The 19,532-nt window shown below is 46.8% G+C and overlaps 1 protein-coding gene across 3 annotated transcripts in view; it reads right to left on the minus strand.

The window, feature by feature from the left end:
- FKBP5 (FKBP prolyl isomerase 5) overlaps window positions 1-13,818 on the minus strand; it is a 66,946-nt gene extending 53,128 nt beyond the window's left edge. For 2 of the 3 annotated variants that reach the window (XM_066624376.1, XM_066624375.1), the window contains exon 1: window positions 13,763-13,818. The gene's annotated coding sequence lies outside the window, so the exon portion shown is untranslated. The remainder of the gene's footprint in view (window positions 1-13,762) is intronic. The other variant, XM_066624377.1, reaches the window with a different exon arrangement.
- Between the last annotated feature and the right edge of the window lie 5,714 nt (window positions 13,819-19,532).

Consider the following 19,532-nt stretch of genomic DNA (forward strand, 5'->3'; position numbering starts at 1 on the left):
ACTCTTGTCGCGCTGACGCCCTGGCCTGGACACCTCGTCCTCTTGCTGCCTCTGGAGGCCTCCGGAGGCAGCAAGAGGGCGGCCTAGAGCGTCAGCGGACACTCTGGGTTTCCCGGGCCCCAATGGAGGTTTCCGTGCTGCTTCTAAGCGGCGCGGAGCTCTCCTTTCGAGTGGCCTGGGGCTGCTGGAAGGAGCGCCCCAAACAGGTGGGCTGCCAGCAGCCCCAAACTACTCCCACAGAGAACTCCATGCTGCTTACAAGTGGCGTGGAAGGCTCTGTTTGGGCCTCAGCTGCTTCCTTCATTCCCCCTTTTTTCCAAAGGGGGAACGGAGGAGGTAGCCAGATGGAAGTAATTGCAGTGATGATGACATCACCACAATTACTTCCGGGTCACGGGTGGGAGGGCCGAAAACTGGGGTTGCCCTGGGCACCGGGACCCCCAGGTACACCAGTGCTACGTGCCCCCCCCCAACTCCTGCTCTGGTTGAGAAGTGGATCCTTTCATTTCGCATGGGGTGTTTGAAAAGGGAGAAGGATGCAGTATTTCCTTCCTTGCTTCCTTCCAGGCATTTCCTGTGTGAAATGAGAGGCTCTGGACCGCCACTCATCTCCCCTGCGCTTCATAGAGGAGGATGGGTTTGCAGCAGCAGGATGAAGATTGCTTTCTTTGTGCAGTGTTTCTAGAGAGAGGAGACATGACCGTGTCTTCTCATGAGTTTGAAGAAAATGGAAAAAATGAACCCTGATGCCTTCTGTCTGTTCCTTTCCAAGATGTAGCAGATGCAGAAAAGACAGCTGTTGTCCCTTCTACTTTGTAACTGGAAGTGCAAACAGAGAATATGCACCTGAGAATCAACATCAGTATCACTACCAGGTTGCCTTCAGCTCTCCTTTCCTTCACTGAAGCAGTTGAAGTGTAGCAATGGTAAACAAGTAAATGTTCAAAGCTCCATGCACATCACATACAACACACACACACCCCCTACCTGTTGCCCAGTTTTATGCAATTTACTAGGAAGCAAGAGCCACTGTTCAAAAGGAACTTATTCTCATTAAGCAATTTCTGCCCAATGTTGCATATACACAACAGGGATCAAATGTGTACACCTGTGGGCTGGGCAGGTGTGGGTTAAGTTCCACTGTGAACTTGGTGGCATTTACTTTCCAGTAAATCTGCATAGGATCAGACTAATATTTGCTATGGAAGAGGGACTCAATTCTTGCTGTCCTCAGGGCAGTCTGTCTCTTGCCGGAGAGGCCCCTTTCACTTACTAATAAAAAGTTTGACAGTAGTGCTCAAGATCCAACACAACTTTGAAAGCTAGGGATTTTGCTTTAGTGAGCTCAAAAAGGTGAGCTGCTGCTGAAAAGGGTGGCATTTCACATACTGATGGGATATGCTAGTCAAATATTTGAGCATAGGCCTCTGTTATTTTAAAACGACTGTATTCCCAAATAGATGATCGTTCACACACAGAGCTGCCCAAGGAAGAGGAAGAATAGAAAAGGAGCCAGCAAGACCCTCCTGACACACTTTTTTGTTGTAATGATTTCCCATTGTGTAAGCTTCTCTGGAAGCCTTGACAGCTGAGATATACAGTGCAAATACTATAAATAAATCCTTCAATCCTTTTGCATCTTTATACTGTGTTGCTCCCAACATCCAGTACTGGCAACCTGGTGATCCATTTCATTAAAGTCCATGATCCACTGGTGAAGATTCCGTTTTTTCAGGAATCTATGCATAGATAAAAGACCCAACTACACATTCAGCCCATCTTAATTGATAGGTTTAACACAGGAAATAGATCAGAAGCATTACCTTTTAGAATGGGGGAAAATATTGTGAGGACTATCAGACTTAGGACCACAGCAAGCAGAAGTTTGTGGGTGCGTGTGTCCCTCCATTTACTCATCCCACACAGTTATCATGCACTACAAATAGCAATTTGGGGGTGGGGGGATCTTGGGAAGGAGAGTGCTGTATATAAGAAAAGTGTCAACAGGCACACCACACAATCCCTGCCAGATTGCACCCCTATTGCTACATACAGTAGAAACTCCAAAGTTGACCACCTCTCTATATTGACCACCTCCTTAAGTTGACCTAATTTTCACAGTATGGACAGACACTGCATATACACAATGGGAGACCAACCTCTCTATACTGACCACCTCTGTAAGTTGTATCTTGACCACTTCGACCATTGCACAGAGTATTAATTTACCCTCCATAAGTTGCCCACTGAACGCAATCCCTCCCCTGCGCCTGCTAGCGCGTGTGTGAAAGGGTTTTTATAGGTGGGTACACTGCACATAGCCGACAGACCTGCGCCGGCTGCTGATTGTACCTGGACATGTACCAAGTTGTGAGGGACATGAGGTTGCTTGTGCATAGTGAAGCCACTGTCCTTTCACTTTGATTCCCATCACCAGTGCATTACTTTACACTTATATTGAAACACAACTGCTATTTTGCTGCCTATCTTCCCAGTTTGGAGAGATCCTTCTGGAGTACTTTACAATCTGGTCTTCACCACTCAGAAAAGTTTAGTGTCATCCACAAACTTGTCCACCTCCCTGCTTATTCCTGTTTCCAGGTCATTTATGAAGATGTTGAAAAGCACCAGTCCCAGGACAGATCCTTGAGGCACTCCACTTTCCACCTCCACTTTTTTTGTCAATTGCCCATTGACACCCACTCAATTTTCCTGGTCCTCAACCAGTTCCCAATCCATGAGAGGACCTGTCCTCTTATTCCCTGACTATGGAGATCTCAACAGCTTTTAGCGAGGGACGGTATCAAACACCTTCTGGCATTTAGTGAATCTGAGGAGACCCAGTGGAGGCCAGGCAGCCTAAGAAGTTTTTTGTTAAGCTGTTGGGGCTATGTAACATGCTACATACCATGGGCTGGCAAGGGATAGCATTGGTCTGCCTGGCTGCTATGAAACCAAGTATTTTTTTTAACTCACAATATTTTTTTAAGCTTATGAATTTTCAGGGTGTTTTTTTAAACATTGATTGTGGGCTGTTTATTCTCTGTCTCTTGATATAGATATAGATATAAATAGTAAGCATCACAAGAGGATCAATTTTCATTGATATTTGCAATAAAACTTTTTAAAAATCCAATCTAAATAATAACTTGGCCTTGCATTTGCTGTCCTGGGAGCTAAACATGGTAATATTTAAATACCTTTCCCCCCCCCATGTTGACCACCTCCCTATGTTGACCAATTTCCTCCAGTCCCTTGGGTGGTCAGCTTAAAGAGGTTCTACTGTATTTTGTTTGTTTTTATTAAAGAGTGGATACTCCTACTTCACTTCCTGTGTTAAGCCCTCAATCAATGTTTAACACAACATGTAGTTTAGCTCCAAGTGACAGTCCAATAAAACCAAGCTTTAGATGCACACTTTAACTAGCCATTATTAACAAAAAACAACCACTCATTCATAATACAAGGGGGCAAAGTAGGCAGTAGTAAGATTTCTATCAATACATGAATCAACCTTGAAGTCTTCCCTCCCCCTAGTGACTCACACTCAGAACTTATACAACCCTGTCATTAAAAGCCATTTTGTTACACAGAAAAAGGCTGATGTTTCTCAGCACTACCCTACGATATATGACTGTTCTGCTGTTAACCTCATTTTCAGGGATTTATTACTGAGCCATCAAAGCTGAAGCCTTGAAGAGGAGCTGTTGCTTAGGAGCTCAGTTGTATGCTTTCCTTCACCTCTGTAATAAGAAGTTTGGAAAAAAAAACAAAACACAACACACACATGCCATGTATAAAACAGAGTGCCTACTGCTGGTGAAATCCAAATGATTCATAAAAATCTGTCTAATCTCCATTTTACAAAGGGGAAATCTGAGTTAGAACTGGTGATTTCCAAAGACACTAATAAATCAATGACAGACGGACATTTCCTTTGCATTTCTGTTCACTGTTGTCAGTTACCAAGTCAAACTTTAAATATTTATTCATTCAAACTATCTGCTGTTCTATTGAAAAAGTTGAGGCAGATACTAAAGCACAATTTCATGGTCAATTATTACAGCTCCAATCTGCTACCAACTCCTGTCTTCAAAAACCAGTCCAACAGAGAAAGACCACACTATGTAATTTAATAAGAAGCAAGTATTGTTAAATTTCCAAAGTTATGCAAGTGCAGGGGTACGGCACCCACCAATAATGCCTTTCTATACACAGCACATCTCTCTGCATGGCACAGAAGTTGTGCTGTTAAAACGGTAGTCCTAATCCAAGAACATAATGAGACAAAAAGGTGATCTCTTAAGTATGTTGATATATCAACATAATATATTGGTGCAATGCACAGAGTGAAATTTTATCCTTAATTCTACAGTACTCAGAAGAAAATCTATCCTTACTTTTTGGAAGGCTTGAGTGGAACACATCCAACTCTTTTACCCTTTTTGCAATAGTCCCCGAAGTTCTGATACAAAAATACTATAATATCCAGTTTACATATAAAAGGATTGGGATAATGGCAAGCAGTAGTGGCACAACCTGGAACAGCACCCAATGCCACTTCACATCTGCCATCACTCCACAATTAGGGGAAAAAAATCCCTAATTTGGTGGTTTACAAAACTGATAAGGAAGATTAGGCTATGTGCATCAAGGGTTAAACAAACTGCTACTTGGGTGGGCACCATTAATGCTGCCCACCATTATAGCCACACCCCTTGGCATTTATAAATCCAGCAACAGCCTAGGAGCTCTAAAAAATTTGAGAACCAATGTAGTTAGTTGCATATGTTGGAGTCTCAGTAAAATGATTTTGTACACAAAACAAACAACAGTCTAAGTTACGCATTATTGGAACTAATGGGAGAGTTATACAAGAACAAGATTGTTCTTGTTATAGCATACCAAGAAAATAATTCCAAATTGAAAGTTGCACTGTGGTAGGAGAGTTGTATCCAATGCAACAAAATGTCATTTCACGCAGATTTTAACTGTGAAGCCATAATTCCACCCTTTGCTGTTTTGGAATGTGCTGGAGCTTCTTCATGGTTCTAGAGGTTTCTGGGTTGGTGACAGGCCCCACTATAGAAGTACAGAGACCCATGGAGTAGTGATCCCCCTAAGCTGTGCACAGCTCAAAGACAAGGTACATGCAGCAAAGAGTTTCGCAATCTGGAAGTTTGGTAATGACACACAGTGTCACTGTCAGGAGTTAAGAGATGGCATTGCAATGCCACACTGGAAGAAATGGGGTCCACACATCGGCACAGACTCTTACAGAGAATGTAGCTCTGAAAAATCACATCCATTTCATATTTGAGAATCTTGTTCTTCCAAAACCTTTCCAGAGCAATTCCATGAGCACCTAGCAGGATTCAAAAGGTGCCCGTGACAGTTGTACAACCACATTCCACACAGCAATTTCAACAGCTTGTGTTATTTAGGGGGAGAGCTGCATTTTCTGCAGTAATGCTTCAAAAATACTACATAACCAGACAGAAATGCTATATTAAGGGAAGATTTCAGGATTACATGTTTTTTTAAAAAAAAAAGAATCGGTAACAACTGCACAGTATATTCTTATGCAGGCAAGCCCCTTAACAGCACAATTTATGCGTGGGCTGTATGACTATTAAAACACTTCTATTTTCTTTCACAAGTCTGTTGTCCTCACTCATGACTTCCTGATACCTGTCAATATGTGCAACACTTCATAAATTATGAGAGAGAAAAAATCCCTGCCCCAAGGGAATTACATATGACTACATAATCATTACATAAAACAAAAGGGAGATAAAGGAAAGGGAAGAAAATGGAGGAAGGGGTAATCAGGGGAAGTATAAGCTGTTAATTCAGATAAATATGCTTAGGTTTAGTTACAGCAGTTACAGCAGCTACCACGTTTTCCAGACTCACAAAGAGAGTCTGGTCCAACAAGAAGCTGACGGAACATGCCAAGACCCAGGTCTACAGAGCTTGCGTCCTGAGTACACTTCTGTACTGCAGCGAGTCATGGACTCTTCGCTCACAACAGGAGAGGAAACTGAATGCTTTCTACATGTGCTGCCTCCGACGCATTCTTGGCATCACCTGGCAGGACAAAGTTCCAAACAACACAGTCCTGGAACGTGCTGGAATCCCTAGCATGTATGCACTGCTGAAACAGAGACGCCTGCGTTGGCTCGGTCATGTCGTGAGAATGGATGATGGGCGGATCCCAATGGATGATGGGCGGAGTTCTATGGAGAACTCGTGCAAGGAAAGCGCCCTACAGGTAGACCACAGCTGCGATACAAGGACATCTGCAAGAGGGATCTGAAGGCCTTAGGAGTGGACCTCAACAGGTGGGAAACCCTGGCCTCTGAGCGGCCCGCTTGGAGGCAGGCTGTGCAGCATGGCCTTTCCCAGTTTGAAGAGACACTTGGCCAACAGTCTGAGGCAAAGAGGCAAAGAAGGAAGGCCCATAGCCCGGGACACAGACCAGGGACAGACTGCACTTGCTCCCAGTGTGGAAGGGACTGTCACTCCCGAATCGGCCTTTTCAGCCACACTAGACGCTGTTCCAGAACCACCATTCAGAGCGTGATACCATAGTCTTTCAAGACTGAAGGTTGCCAACACAAAAGTTACAGCAGAATATCTGGGCTGGAGGGAGGTTGATTATTTAAGGCATTTATATTTTGCCTTTCCCATGCAGAAGCAAATGCCCAAGGCGGCTTACAAAGCTCCATTACAAAAAGTTCAAGTAACACAACAGGTAAAAAGAAAAATATCAAACAAAGCATTCAAGACATTAGTTTTAACAATAAGAGCGAAACAAAAATAAGACAAAGGAAACCTAACACATATCATTGATCCGTTGGGGGAGCAAATTCGGAAGTCAGTCAAAGCCACAGCAGTACAGTATTCAGAGGTGTAGAGGGTAAATATAACCCAGCAGCCAAATGCCCGACAAAACAGATATGTTTTGAGCCCTTGCTGAAAAGTCATGAGGGAGGGAGTAGTTCTCAATTCCCCTGGAAGGGAAGTCCATAGTTGTGGTGCTACTACAGAGAAGGCTTGTCCTTGAGCTGACATGGGACAGAGGCAGAACTTGTAAAAGAACCCCCTCAGGTGACCTAAGAGGGTAGGCTGGAATGTATGGAAGGAGGTGGTTTTTCAGATCCAGAAAGCAAGAACCTATTTCCATCAAATTCATGCTAGGATATTAAAAACCCAAAGCAGACTCCAATCCTCTCCCTATCTATCCATTTCAGAAGATCTACAGCCAATCCTACTGGACTTTAGGCACTGGTGGAACAAGCATCGCACCAGTGATAAGCGCCTTATGGCAGTCATGAAAAACACTCTGACAATGGCAGAGTCACACACTGCTGGAGTGCTGCCTTTCTGCATGTGCTGGCGGATCCTCCTGGACACACCAAGGCAGGCAAGATGGTGGGGGAGGCGGGGTAGGGTGGTGGGTGGATCTGCTCCAGGAAGGAGGCAGGTTTGACAGCAATGGCAGTTGCCAAATACTGGACTCCTTTCCGGACCCCATCCCACAGCTGAGGTCCACACGGACCTGTGCCAGCAATTTTGCTAGCTGAGGTCCAACTAGAGCCCTCTGTGCTATGAAGGCTTCCCCCTGAGTAAAGAAACAAAAGTCTCCTTACCCAGAGAACTCTGTGACTGCCCCCTCCCACAGGATGCAGTAATAGCCATTTTGGCATTGCTGCCTCAGCAGGGGGTTACTACTCGTAATTTGACATCTTCCAATTGTTTGGTTATGAAGCTTACCAATATGACTGCCCTCTTTCTAACAAATCATTTGCTGTCTCTCCTTTGTTAACACTTGAGATCTCTCTCTCTCTCTCTCTCTCTCTCTCTCACACACACACACACACACACACACACACACACACACAGTGAAAGAGACACATTTAAATCTGCTTTTTAAAAATTGTCACTTATATTTAGTGAAAACCAGTCATTCACACCCAACAGTGAGAGACAGTAAGGAGAATAGATCCCAAAACCAACAATGAAAGACTATAATAATAATAATAATAATAATAATAATAATAATAATAATAAACTTTATTTTTACCCCGCCCTTCTCCCCAAAGGGACCCAGGGCGGCTTACAACATATTAAAAAAAACAGATTAAAACATAACAGATAAAAACATATTAAAAACACATTAAGAGAAACCATAAAAACAGTAATCAGATAAAAGTCAGAATAAAAAGAGCATAAAACAGCAGTTCAAGGAGGAATCACGCCTGTAAAAAACTAAAAGATGTATAAAAGATGTTAAAAAGGCCATAGAGTCAGAAGGCTTGTGTAAACAACAAGGTCTTCAGGCCTCGCCGAAAGGTCTCGAGGGAGGGAGCCATTCTCAAGTCAAGGGGAAGGGAGTTCCATAAGGGACTATAAGGCGAACAGATAAGACCAGACCCCAGTTGCTCCACTCTTAACTAGATGAATAAACATACAGGTGGGTCCTTTTTATCTATGGGTTCGAAACATGTGGATCTGAATCAGCATGAGTTCTGAATCTGCACTGCATCTAACCTACTGGATACAACTGGAAGCACTTCCTGGTCATGTTTGGGAGCCTTTCTGAGGCCCAGGGAGGCCACGTGCGGACTTTTCAGGCCTCAGAAAGCCCCCCAGAGGTGTCAGAAAGGCACTTCCGGCCATGCCCAGAGGCACTCTGTGGCCCAGACACACAGATTTGATTAACCACGAGTTACTGTAATCGTGGAGTGTCTGCGAATGAATCCCCACAGATAACGAGGGCCAACTGTAACAGGTAGCTTCATACATTGTACGACAAGTCAGACCACGGGTCCATCTAAGTGTAGAAAATACTGACTGAAATTTTGCAGGGTTCTAAACAAGTCTTTTTCAGCCCTATCTGGAGATGGAAGAAATTAAATAGAATCACACAGAATTTGCATGTGTGCAAATATTAAATATAATTCGTTGATTATGTAAAATACAAGATAAATTTTTTGAAGTGTTGATATTCAAGTTCTGCTTTCTTTATGTCAGCTTTCTGTTCAAATATATGCTGCAGCCACGTTTTCAAGAAGTGTTCAATGGCCATGAGAGCTAGAAAGCTACTTGTTTTATGAAATGCGAAATCTTTCAGCACTGAATCTTCAATAACCCCCATACATCCTATCTGCATTACAGTGTTTGAACTTGAGTCAAGAGAAACATCCTTTCAGTCAGAGCTGGAAAAAATATTTCAAATTCCTGGGTGCCTTCATCCAATTTTTAAGAACCAAAACCATTTTTAAGCATTAAGCTCTACTAAGCTGAAAGACTTCAAATTCTAAGGCTCCAATACACCAAATAACATGCAGGTGTCTCAAAACTTTACCCTCAGTACAGATTCCAAACAACAATGTCAACTGTTTTGGATGCAAAACCGGTTAAAAATTGAGAGGTATTGGATGGTCCTTATCATCCTTGGGTTTGCAATTTGCAGATTTGACTCAACGCAGATGACAAGCCTGTGTTGAGAGGGCCTCAGAATTTAGTGAAAAACCAGAATTGGCTTTCAGAAGGCTTTAGCAGGCCTTCTGAGGTTCTGGGAGGCCGTATGAGGTCTCCATGCACCTGGAAACACCTCTAGATTCAATCAGAAGGCACATCTGGTTGCATCAAGAGGTCCTGTGAGGGCCAACCATGGATTTCATTATCTGCAGATTTTGCTACCCATGGAGGGTTGAGGAACAGACCTGCTACAGATACCAGGGACCAGTATATTTCATTCCAAAGAGTTAGCCAGTTTGCTGTGTTGTAACACACACACACACACACACACACACACACACACACACACACACACACACACACAAAGTTTTATGGCACTTGGATATCAACACATTTATTGCAGCATAAGCTTTATGGTCCAAGCGCACAACAGATGTATTCAACAAAAAAGTATGTGTGCTAAAAATGTGTTCGTCTCTAAGGTGCCACAAGTTTATTGTTAAAGTTCCATTCTTTAGCCAACATGGATTAAATTACTAACAAACACCTCAGTTCTTGTGTGGAAGTAAATCCACTTGATTTCAACAATGTATTTATTGTATTGTCAGGGCAAGATTCACTTGGGAAGAGGAGATAACTCAGTGTTTGGGGCAGGGGAAAAATGGTGAGGTGGGGATTAAGAAGGATGCTGGAAAGGATCTTAAACTAAAGCAGATGGGCTACAGAAAGAGGTGGGGCTCCATTATGAAGAGGTAGTGCAAACATAGGAAGCCTTGCTAGGTCAGGCCAAGGACCCATCTAGTCTAGCTTGTTGTATAGTGGCCTACCAGATGCCTCTGGGAGCACACAAAAACAATATCTACACCTTGCTGCCACTCCCTTATATCTGGCATTCAGAGGCAGGTTACCTCTTAAACTAGAGGTTGCATACAATATGGCCACTGGGTGGCAGATAGAAAGGAGTTGGCAACCATAGTGAGAGAGAGAGAGAGAGAGAGAGAGAATTCATAGGCCAATGAAGAGTTAAGTCTCACAGTCAATTGGGCATCAGATGGCTCTGCAGGGGACACAGGGAGGTACACACAGTGTATCTCCAGAAGCCAAAAAAAATCTGTTTCATGCCAACACAGACAAGAGTGCACACCATTTCCAACTCCAAATAAGTCCACTTAAGGCTGTTCCCAGTCAACCTAAACTGATAAGACTCAACCTACCACTGCACAAACAGTAATTTGTGATTTGTTGTGCTGCAACTAAGAAGCACACAAATCCTAGCAAACAGTGCACAGCCAGCTCTCAGTGTACCAGGGGACATCCTCTCTTCTGAGCAACTGTAAAAAGATCAGCATTGAATTGCCCTGGTTTTTTTTTTTTCATTCTGATAAAGAAGACAGATTGGCTTCTTCCTATTGCACTGTATCAAGGAGAGCCTAATAGCATTGCTGGCTACTGCTGAGCCCACAGTGAGGCAAGCCCTTGCCTTAGAATAAGAAAGACCCCAACTTGTAGCCTTGCATCCACCTTTAAGTCTTTTAAGCATATGCCCTATGAGATGCTGTGCCTACACAGCAAAAGGTTCAGGGCTGAAACAAATTCATAAGTGAGTTGCTAAACTCATAAGGACATTGTTGAACTTCCCATATAATACCAAAACAGAGAAGGCAAAGAATGAAATTCCCACAAAGCAAGTTTAAACCAATTTTTCCCCCCATTCCAAACGACTTATGGAATTCTCTACTGCTCAATGATTCAATGCACATTAATATAACAGAGCTTGAAAGACGGCTAGACTATTGCATAGAGACAAAAGGAACAGAAGCAGCTATCCAGCAACTCACAACACCCATCCTTACACCTTAAGGTTCGCCCAAGCATTTAGAGCAAACTACACATTGTCACACACCCAAATGTAATTCTTTGTCCCTTTCCCATTTGCAAAGTACCCTGGGAAGGGGCTACTTTATAGCAGAGAAACTGCAAGGGGAGGGAAGGAAGAGTGCTTAATCCCTCCCCAACAAATTGATATTCAGCTGGAACTCCCCAACACAAATCTGCTTTAAGCCTCACCTTGGTTATGGATCCATGTTAAATTCACCAGAAACATTACTGACAAGTAACCTCACAGAAAAGAAGTGCTCCTAACTGAAATAGTCTTAAGAGTGCTACCCACATCCCTCTGAAGTCTGCAGCAAACTCCTTAATTTTTAAGTCATTCTGAAATGGAATCCTTACTATTCTGCACTTAATACAACTTCCTGAAACATCCACAATTTGGTCAATGAACATTTTAGAAAAATCAATATGGCTTATGTTAAAGTTTCACCCTTAATTCCACCTTCCTAAAAAGAAGGCAAACATTTGTTGGGGGAGGCACAATCAAATGGAATACAACCAGACAGCAGCAGCTTAATTCACTGGCATGCTTGGAATCTATGCATGTAAAAAAGTACTAAATAAATACTAGAGTAGTCTTACTTAGACTAACTTTACTATTCGGACAGGACCTCTGAGCAGATGCTTCAAAGGAGGAGTCATAGGGAAACTTGTATTCTGACATATTAATACTGCTTTTGGTTTTATTCTTCATGGCATTGACAATCCTTTGGGTAGATCAAGCTATCAATACAGGACAGCGGACATGCATTCATTTTATAGTATTGTACATCCATTACAGAAAGGACAAGAAAAAAACTACAAAGGCAAGAACCTAGTTATTAAAGTTTACTTTGTGCACTGGACCATTTGGGCATAATCCACAGGTTGCTTTCATACTTCAGGCAAAAGCCACTGTGAAATTTTTAGAGAGGACCCCCCCCCCCCTAAAAATAAGAGATGTGTAAGAGGATTAATGCACTCTCAGGACGTCTCATCATCCAGTGCTTTTGCTGTAATTTCAAGAAGGTTGGTGTAGAGAAACTTTCTGGTGGATTACGCCTATCCTCTTTTTAGGCACTAGGCATTCCTTAGGAGTTCCAATAAGTGTCTTGGTAAGTATATAAACATGCTGGATTTTACCCCCCCCCCCTTCTTTTGGAGATATAAAACATCTCCACAGTTCGGTTTCTACAACCCAGGGACTTCTATATCATTGGGCAAAGAATGGTTTATACTATGAAGTTGCAAGACACAAAAATGGGGCCAAAATTGAAGAAGATTCCTTTGCTAGTACATGAAGATCTAGATCAGAGCTTTAGGAACATGCTTCTGTTTTGGATAAGAAATGATGGATCTTCCCAAGCTCTGGCAGACACTTCCTTCTCAGTTGCCCAGACAAAGAGAGGACAGAGCTCAGCCCCAATGCAAAAAAGAAGTAAGAAGCTCTGCCCTGGCTCAAAAAGACCCTCAGACCCCAGACGCAGCTCTGTCCCAGAAGAACTTCAAACAACATCACTTGAGCAGAGGGGAAGTGAAACCCTTGGCTGGCTGACTTTCCTCCTCAAATCCTCCGCTAACCAGGTCTGCCTCCCTGGCTCTCCAGCCCAGCCATCTCCCACGTCTGTGTGTAGACAGCATGAAGAAAGGAAGTAACAGGAGAGCTTCAATTCTCTCTGCCCCATCCTCCTCTTCCTCTCCTCCACCACTGCTTTACATCATGAAGAGAGAACTCAGAGCCCCATCCTATGCACGTCTACTCAGAAGTCAGTCCCATTACAGTCAAGGGGGCTCACTCCCAGGTAAGTGTGGATAGGATTGCAGCCTAGGAGCCCAAGCCTATGCATGTCTGTTCAGTCTCATTATGGTCAAGGGGGCTCACTCCCAGGTAAGGGTGGATAAGACTGCAGCCTTAGAGCCCAATCCTATGCATGGCTACTCAGAGGTAAGTCCCGTTACAGTCAATGGGGCTTACTCCCAGGAAAGCGTAGATAGGATCGCAGCCTTTATGTATGACACAGGCGCGCAGAGCGCACTTGCAACCATTCGGAGGCTGCCTTGTGCGCACCAGACCTTGGGCCGCTGTAGGGACGAAGAGTGGACGAACCGGAGACCTGGAAAGACAAAGGCTGCTGCTGCTGCTGCTGCACCGGCAACAGAGGTGGCCGAGAGGAAAGGCGAGCGGCTGCCGTGCAGGGGAGGAAGGAGGGCAGCGGCTGCCCAGAAGATGCCCTCCCAGGAGGGAAGAGGCCACCCCGGGGGGCGGGGGCTGCAGCGCCCCTACAAGGGGCGCCAGGCGAGGCTGACTGGGGGTCTCCCCGGTCTTCCCTCCCTCGAGGCCGAGCAGCGCGCCCTTTGCCCCCGCCTCGCCTCCCAACCCCGCGCGCGCCAACGCCGGTACCTGCCCCCGTGCAGCAGCCGCAGCCACCGCCGCGTGCTCCGCGCTCCTGCCTTACCCGACCGGGAATGACACGAGCTACCGGCGCTGGCCGCGAGTCCCCTCGGAGAAGCCCCTCCTCCGCGTGCCTACTGGCCTCGGCGCCTGCCCGTCAGCACCCGGGGCCCCACGGCGCGCTCCCATTGGCCTCTTCCTCCCCTGGCTGAACAGCGCCTGCTACAATCGCTTGCCCGGGGGAAGTCCGAAAGTCTGGAGTTCCCGGGCGCGTGCTGGCTGCGAACAAACAGAGGCTGCTGGGGGTGGAGAGTCTCCGTCCCACGCAGCAGCAGCAGCACCAGCGCCGCCCGGGGCTTCCCGGGCGTCCTTCCTCCGCAGGCGGGGCCCCCCCGCAGACCTCACTGCCCCCCCGCAGCGTCTGCCCATGCAGTCCCCGGGAAGCCTCTCGCCTCCCCAGCCTGCTTCTTCACTCGCTACGAGATTGAACTACGTTCTTCAGCTTGTCCCCTATGCTCTGCCTGAACCCTACCGGGAAAATCCGGCTGCTGCCTTAGGCTGCCCTCCTATCCACACTTACATGGGAGTAAGCCCCACTGACTCTGATGAGACTTGCCTCTGAGTAGACGTGCATAGGCTTAGGCTGCCATCCTATCCACACTTACCTGGGAGTAAGCGCCATTTATAAAGGGACTTTACCTCTGAGTAGACAAGCAGAGGCTTGGGCGATCCAATTTTCTCGTTTCCCATTCAAGCAATCTTTGCTCTAGCGCAGCCATTTTCAACCACTGTGCCGTGAGTGGTCCATAGGTGTGCCACCGGAATTTGGGGGAAGGTCATTTATTAATAGGGCTAATGGGAGATGTGAGCCCCCACTGGCAGCATGGTGTGCCTTGTCAACTGTAAAAAAAACCTGGTGGTGTGCCTTGACCTTTTTACTGCCTTGTCAGTGTGCCATGAGATGAAAAAGGTCGAAACTCACTGCTCTAGCAGAAGGCAGGCGGGAGGCAGAAACCGAAGAGGCTTCGGTAGAAGGACTGACTTTACCCGAATACTTTGATCTCCGCGAAACCCGGTCCGTGCGCCCATCGCAGGCGCCTCCAGCACAACTTTCGTCAACGCCTTTCAGAACGGTCAGGGGGAAAGGAGAGTTCGCCTTTTCCGTTCAGAAGCTAAAGAGGGACTTACACACTCAGGATGCGACAAGCTCGAAACGCCACGATCTGTTCTATAAGTCGTTGGGTGTGTGCGTGTGTGTGGTTTGGGAAACTACGATACATTCCGATGTGCTGGTTGCTCTCGCTCTGCCTTACATTGCTGGCTGGCGATGACACAACAACGGTGCGAGATCAAGCCAACTGAGGCTGCAATCCTAGCCAAGCTTTTCTGGGAGTAAGCCCCATTGACTATCATGGGACTGACTTCTGAGTAGACAGGCGTATGATTGGGCTCCAAAGAAGTCAGTCCCATGTTACTCAGTCCCATGATACGTTCTACTAGAAGCCAGTCCCATGATGGTCAATGGGGCTTACTCCCAGGAAAGTGTGACTAGGATTGCTGCCTTCGGCAAACGCAGCCTTGGTCCCACGCAGCCACCCGCAAAGTCAATCAACGTTGCCCGACCATTGTTGGCCAACCAGGTGGCTGATTTGAATGTGGCACTAACCGAGTGCAGGAGCTCATCCCAACTCCTTAGAGTGGCATCTTCTCTTCAGTTCGCCGCTCCTTTGCCCCGCTTTCCTGAACAGCGAGAGGCTGCAGCACGCAACTCCCGCGGAAGGCGAAATCACTGGAAGCTCCCGCTGCCCTTGGCACGATTCTTGGGCATCGGCTGGCGGAGGGCAGCGGGCTCCTGCCAGCAACGCCACCGCTGATCAACAGGATCGCTGCCAGTCCTTCCTCTGAGCTCCCTTTCCAGTCTGCGCCAGATCAGCACACCCCACCTCTCAGCCTGTGCCTCTTCCAGCGATCGAAGGCACGGGCCCTCTTTGTCCTCCCCATCTGGCCACGCAAAGGGGGAAGCGAGTGCCCAACCCTAGGCATGTTTACTCACAAGTCAGTTCCATTATAGTCAGTGGGGCTTCCCCTAGGTGAATAAGATTGCAACCCCAGAGTCCCATCCTATGCCTGTCTACTCAGAAGTCAGTCCCATTACAGTCAATGGGGTTTACTCTCAGGAAAGTGTGGATAGCGTTGGAGCCTGAGAGCCCCATCCCATGCCTGTCTGCTCAGAAGTAAGTGCCATTAAAGTCAGTGAAGCTTACTCCCAAGAAAGTGTGGATAGGATTGCAGCCTGAGTTACCTGACACACTTCAGGTAGTTAACTGACACACCTCAGTTAGGAAGGTACAGGCTGCTGGGGGGGGGCATTCAGGACCAGCAGGGAGTTGTCAACCATTGAGGGCCCAATCCTATGCAACTTTCCAGCCCTGATGCAGCCCTGCATCTGCATCCTGCGGTGGGGGGAGGATAGTCAGGGAGGCCTCCTCAAGGGAAGGGAATGCTTGTTTCTTTACTTTGGGGCTGCATCTGCTGGAACAGGGTGATATAACAGGGTGATATAACAGGCTGCATCGGTGCTGGAACAGATATAATGGAGGACAGAGCTCCTATACTTTTAACCACTGTTTAGAAGAGGGCATTTTGGCAGTTGCAGCTCAACAGGAAGGGTTTAAAAAGCCAAACACTGGTTAAAGTTATAGGCTCTTTGTCCTCCATTGTATCTCGTCACCTTGTGCTGGAAAATTGAATCGGACTGGGCCCTAAGGCTGCAATCCTATCCACATCTACCTGGGAGTAAGCCCCATTGATTATAATGGGACTTAATTCTAAGTAGACCTGCATAACACTGGGCTCTAAGTAGCCTCCTGGCTTATGATCCTGGACCCCATCCTCCAACTGGATTCTCAGTTTAAAGCAGAGAGCAGGCCAGCCAGAATCCTCTCAGGTCAGAAGAGGGGATCTAAGAGTGACATGATGACTCCCCAGACTCCTTTCCTAAGCCAGGCTGTGACCCTCTTTGAAGCATTTGCGCGTGTTGCTGACACGAGGTAGAAATTTGCTCTCTGTGAACAGAAGAACCTAAGGAGAACACCGGTGGATCAGGCCAAAGGCCCTTCGAGTCCAGCTTCCAGTATCTCACAGTCGCCCACCAAGTGCTCCACACAAGACAACAACCTTCGTCCTGGTGCCCTCCCCTGGTACTCTGAGGTAGCCTACCTCTAAAATCAGAAGCTTGCACACACCCACCTGTGATGGACTTTTCCTCCAGAAATCTGGCCAATCCCCTGTTAAAAGGCATCTAGGCGAGATGCCTTCACCACTTCCTGTGGCAGGGAGTTCCACAGACCAATCACAGGTTGGGTAAAGAAATATTGTCTTTCGCCGGTCCTGACTCTCCCAGCACTCAGTTGAAGCGGCTGTCTCCTGGTTCTGGTGTGGTGTGAGAGGGAAAGGAGTGCCTCTCTATCTACTCTGTTTCTGGGTGCGTGTTTTTCCCGGGAACTTCCAAAAGGTTACGAAACCTCGCTCGTTGCGCGCCGCTGGCCAACATGGGGGGGGGGGGGGAAGGAGGCCACTTCAATCGTGCAGCGCCGCTATACGAATGTTTTCGACCCGCTTCTCCAGGTCCTAGAGGGCAGCTCGCTCGCTTCGCCTCCAGACGAGGCGGTGTGGAGGAGCCCAGGACGCTGCAGCTGAGAGAGGCTCCGAGGCGACGGTAGGAAGGAGGCGCCTTGCAGGCAAACAGGGCGGCGCGTGGATGTCCGTGCGCTGCGCAGGACTCGCGGAGATCTTGAGGACTAGCAGCTTAGCGGGCTTTTGGAAGACTAAACTCTCCTTGCCCTGCGCCGGGCGTCCGTCCCCACATATTTAGGGCACTAGAGAGGGAACGTCTCACCCCACACCCTCCCCCAGTGAGGCGTCCAGTCTGGTGTGTATCCCTGCGTCCACCCTCAGCCAAAGCCCTGGCCTCAGCTGACCCAGTGGTGTAGCTAGAGTGGGTGCAAAGCACTAGGTTTTGCAGGGAGCCTCACCTCAGCATGCAAGGGGCCCTCCCCTTCGGAGGCATAGGCCTCGTCCTGAATGGCTCCGCAGGGTAGGGAGAAGGGCCCTTTGCACGCTTCGTCCCTGCAAGAGTCAGAGCCCAATCCTATGCTTGTCTACTCAGCAGTAAGTCCCATTAAAGTCAGTGTGTAACTTACTCTCAGGAAAGTGTGGATAGGATTGCAGCCTTAGGGCCCAGTCCTATCCAGCTTTCCAGCACTGGTGCAGCCCGAAGGTAAGGGAGCAAACGTTCCCATAACTGGAGGAGGCCTCTGTGACTGCCTCCCCACCACTGGATGCAGTGCATGCCCCATTGGCACAGCTGCACCGGCACTGGAAAATTGGATAGGATTGGGCCCTTAGTGCTTTGCACCCCCTCTAGCTACGCCACTGAGCGCACCCTTGCCTGTGTACTCTGTGGTCTGTGGCTGATTGTGTTTCCACATCTGGAATGTCACTTAGCAGTAAATAACAAAGGGCAAGGATGGAGTTAAATGGAAGCGGAATAATAAGCGGAACGCTTATTATTCTTGGTTTTGTGGGCTTAATATTAGGCTGGCAGCATCATCTGAACACATAATTCTTTCCTAGTTTATTTCCTTCACGTTCTGTTATATGTATGTATAAGGCTAGGAAAATCAACCCTCTTGGGAGGTGGGAAAAAACTGACAAGGAATCATGCTTGCCGCCTCTGCTGTGGTGGTGATGATCACCATACCACCGTCTCAATTTAAAAGCGCTGGTAGAACAGGCCAGTCTGTCACCCAGGGAAAGACACCTTGCCTGATTGATGGGAGCTGTTGGGAATAAAAATGCGCATATCTGCACAGGGATGAAACCATCATTTTAGATCTGTGTATATATCTGTGGTGATGGCGACTGGCCTGGAAGCCTTTAAAAGGGGATTGGACAAGTTTCTGGAGGAAAAATCCATTATGGCTTACAAACCATGATGTGTATGTGCAACCTCCTGATTTTAGAAATGGGCTATGTCAGAATGCCAGGTGCAAGGGAGGGCACCAGGATGAGGTCTCTTGTTATCTGGTGTGCTCCCTGGGGCATTTGGTGGGCCGCTGTGAGATACAGGAAGCTGGACTAGATGGGCCTATGGCCTGATCCAGTGGGGCTGTTCTTATGTTCTTATCACAGTGGGCACCATCTTAGAAGAGGCATGCATTCTTTCAGTCTCTGAGTGAGGGGAGAATGCTTCTTCTAGATGACCAGGGGAAAGAACCAAAAGGCGGGAGTTTTAACAAAGAACGCTCTCTTCTTAGATGTCATTTCCCTTGCCACATTTTTGTAAGCACTTTTATTTCCAATGGCAAAAAAACAAAAGCAAAAATGGTTGCCCAATTAATCAAGAGCCTTTTTTCCTGATCTAAAGGTTTGTCATATGCTGAATAGAAATGATCAGTCAACATCACAGTGCTCGTTTCCAAAAAATCACTTTATGTTCACTTGTTACTACTCCGCTGCTTTTTACACCTTGAACAAAATAACAGTGTGGCAGTCCTTGCCTTCACAATTCACATGATCCGTTAGGACCAAGTGACACATCACTGTGTAAACATGGCCCAGTGTGGTTTTAAATGGCAACCCAGAGCAGGGACAAAACCATGGAACTGTGATGGGCCTTTGATGATCTTGCCCCTGCTGTGGATCCTGGTTGCATTCCTTCCTCCAATGTGTATTTGAAAGAGAGTGCAAAAAAACTTCTATTACTTTCCAAAATGTG

The sequence above is a fragment of the Tiliqua scincoides genome, chromosome 4 (assembly GCF_035046505.1).
Source record: "Tiliqua scincoides isolate rTilSci1 chromosome 4, rTilSci1.hap2, whole genome shotgun sequence".
Lineage (NCBI taxonomy): Eukaryota > Metazoa > Chordata > Lepidosauria > Squamata > Scincidae > Tiliqua > Tiliqua scincoides.